This window comes from Crocuta crocuta, unplaced genomic scaffold, assembly GCF_008692635.1.
Source record: "Crocuta crocuta isolate KB4526 unplaced genomic scaffold, BGI_CrCroc_1.0 scaffold3362, whole genome shotgun sequence".
NCBI classification, from domain to species: domain Eukaryota; kingdom Metazoa; phylum Chordata; class Mammalia; order Carnivora; family Hyaenidae; genus Crocuta; species Crocuta crocuta.
The window spans coordinates 1-3,321 of record NW_027530701.1 but is presented as its reverse complement, the minus strand read 5'-3'; the positions used below and the strand labels follow the sequence as shown (position 1 = coordinate 3,321).

At 39.4% G+C, this 3,321-nt stretch overlaps 1 long non-coding RNA gene across 1 annotated transcript; it reads right to left on the bottom strand.

Moving 5' to 3' along the window:
- Positions 1 to 2,281: 2,281 nt before the first annotated feature.
- LOC144235690 (uncharacterized) lies at positions 2,282 to 3,099 on the bottom strand. Its single transcript, XR_013336295.1, has 2 exons — positions 2,811 to 3,099; positions 2,282 to 2,614 (listed from the first exon to the last, which is right to left on the bottom strand). It is a non-coding gene; the product is annotated as an uncharacterized LOC144235690 (long non-coding RNA).
- Positions 3,100 to 3,321: the final 222 nt, after the last annotated feature.

The window sequence follows — 3,321 nt, the reverse complement described above, 5'->3', positions numbered from 1 at the left end:
CATCTATTAAAATTAAGAGTTCACATAAACTTTAATTAAGCAATTTCATTTCTCAGACCCTATTCCATAGAAAGAAAAGCACAAATATATAATTATGAATATAAACAAAATAAATTATACAGACACACACACATTCAGATTAATTGTAACATTCTTTGTAGTGGCCAAAAAAACTGGAATCAACTTGAATGTCCTCAATAGAGGAATGGTTTAATAAGTTGTCTTTCATTCAAACCATCACATTTTACATATTTACTTTAAAAAGTGTGTTAAGTCCATACCAGATGATGTGGAAAAATTTCTGTGAAATGTTTCTAAGTGAGAAAACAAGATGCAGCAGAGAGTAAAATAGAACCCCTATACATTTGTATGCATATGTATATATGTTACATGATTGTATGAATACAGAGAAAGATACAGAGAAGTTCACACCAAGCTTTTAACCAGTGGAGGAGAGGGAAACGAAATGCAAATATTCTATAGAGCTAAAGGTTCTCTCAACATTAAAAATTTATAAAATTACTTTAATTGTGTAAATGCACATTTAAGTGTTTATATCAGTGTAGAGCCATGTACAGAAGGAGAGTTGCCAAAATTGTGCATATTGCAGAGTGTTTTAGGGCTTAAGGTTTATGGGTTTTTTTATCTTTCATCTTGATATTTTGAATTTTTAACAATAAGATTTTTAAATGATTTTAAATTTAACATTTTCTAAAGTAAATATTATAGAGCAGATTAAGGAAATGATCCAGTATGTATACAGTGACTTGACTGTATACTCCTTCCTGTTATTCAGCAATGCATTGAACAACCACCATGATATTCTGTTCGGTGTGTTAGGGTGGTTGGGATTACAAAGATGGATGAAATATGCTCCTTGCTGTTGAATATTGGTGGGAGAAGGATAAATAGGTAAATGAATAATTCTCATGCAATGTGAGAATTGCTTTAAAGTATCTGTAGGACAACAGAAGCAACTAACTCTGCAGGAATTGGTGGTAAAGAGGCTTCAGAGGGGAATCACCATTTGAGTTTAGCCCTGAAGAATGAATACACTCTAATCATTTCCCAGCGCAACGTGCAGAGGGGAAAATAATCCCTTCAAAGAAGGAAACAACATCTTGTTCCATTTCATTTGTCATCAAGGATGTCGAGGAACAAGTAAACAGCTAATGAATTTTAGTCTTAAATGATGATAATGCTTGGGATTCTGTGTCTCCCTCTCTTCCTGCCCCTCCCCTGCTTGTGCCCTGTCTCTCAAAAATAAATAAACATTAAAAAGTTTTTGAAAAGATGATTAACTACAGCTGAGAGTCTGCTGAAATAGGTACTGAATAGAACATATTAGCCAAATACCTTGCTATGACTGCAAAGTATTTATGACTGATGAAATCAATAATTTCAATAATATTTCATATGGAATTTGAATGGGTGGGACCATGATATGAAAGGCATGAAAATTCACACTCAGGTGCCCTTCGTGTGCTCCAAGTTTAAGAACTCAGTCAAATTTGTTAAATGTAAAAGCAGTGGGAATAATCACACCTTGTCTAAATAGGTCTTCTATCATGGGTCTCAACCCTTGAGGTCCCTGTCTTCATTTAGATTGCGCCTTTTTACAGAAAAAAATGGGGTGGAAGGTGTTATTTTTAACTAGAGAGGAAGGTCCATAGGGTCATGTTTTCTTCAAATTGCTACCTGTCAGGGACTTAATTACTTATTGGGTCAGACTGCCCACGTGCACTAGAGGATGTTTTAGGGCAATGAATGCTTCGGCGATGGACAATTTGGGCAACATAAGAGTTCTGATGGTTAAAGTCACTCATATCTATTTGTTTCTATTTTCTTCCTGGCTGTTTTCACCAGCTTGCCCAGTTGCGTGCCAGAAGGGAAAGAGGAAGGAATAAGGCTGTCCCTAGTAAGCATCACGATAGTAGTAAGACATCACAAATGGGATCAGATTCATTATGACACACTGCCACCCCCCTTACATCATCCATCTCCCCATTTGGGCCCACCCAAACACACAGAAACAAGTCCTTTGCTTAATCTCCAGTGGGATAAAGTGCTATAGAGGAAATTTGTCTTCAGTCACCAATCCTCCTCTAGTCCTTATTCCCAATGTTCAACTAACTAATGAATGGCTGGTCTGGGCCCCAAACTTGCAGGACTCCACCTCCCACCTTCTCATATACTTGCCTCACCCCTTATCAACCACTTGCCCCATTCCCTTCCTCCCCTCTCATCACCAGAGAACACACAGAAATACACACACATCTCCTTTATGCAACTGGGTGTTTTAATTGCCAACATCAGCGTCCTTTATTTTGTCCTCCCACAGACAAGCGTTAGCACATTTTGATCTCTATTTAGGCATCGAATTCTCCAGAGGTTTTTCTGAAGAAAGAGAAGGTTCTTCAAGATCGCTGACTTCTGGTTCACCCGAGGAACTGGATACAGTGGGATGCGGGGTTTCTGGATTCGTCTTTGCCTGATTTCCATTCTTCTTTTTGCCGAATCTGTAGTAAAAGACTAGTATTGTTGACTTTCTCTCCTTTCGCTCTTCCGTACCCAGTTGAAGGACATCTCTAACCTTCTTGACTATCTTGTTTATCTGGTAGGAAAATAAAGGGAGCACATAAAGACATTGGTTTTGGGGAAGAGAACGGAAAATACACGAGAAGGGAGGCTTTAAAAGAATGGGTGTGGACGGAGGGGAGGGTTTGTGCCAGACAAGGGCAGGATAGGGGTGTTGGGTGGGGGGTCGATGTGGAAAAAGAGGAGGAGGTAGATGAGTAGGTTAATCGGACCTTTTCATCTTCTTGGTCATCGGATTGACATGTGGTCATCTTCCTCCAGAAGATGCAGGGAGTTTGTTTTGTTAGGTCAGCAGTTTCTGCTTCTGAATCGGAGCCCGACTCCTCCAGAGCCTCAGTAGCCTCTGCCATGTTGTAGCAACAGTGGCCCACTCCGGGCTCCTGCGCTCTCTTTGTGTAGCCTGCCAGACAATGAGGAGCCACGCCCTTTGGCTTTGATTGGTCAGCAGGAAATTACTCCAGCCAATGGTAGTGCTGGAGTGACAGGGCATCACAAAGCACCACGCTGACCAATCCATGGGAGGAGGGGAAGAAAGCAGAGGAGTTTAGATGCTTTGGTTAGAGGAAGGGGGAGCTTGCTCAACAATCCCTAAAGAGCCCTTTCAAACTAATCTGTTATTCTTTCTCATATCTCTGGTTTAATTATTTTTTTTTTTTTGCAGAAAGTATATTTTATTTAATTTTTTTTATTTTTTTACAAATAGTTTATTGTCAAATTGGTTTC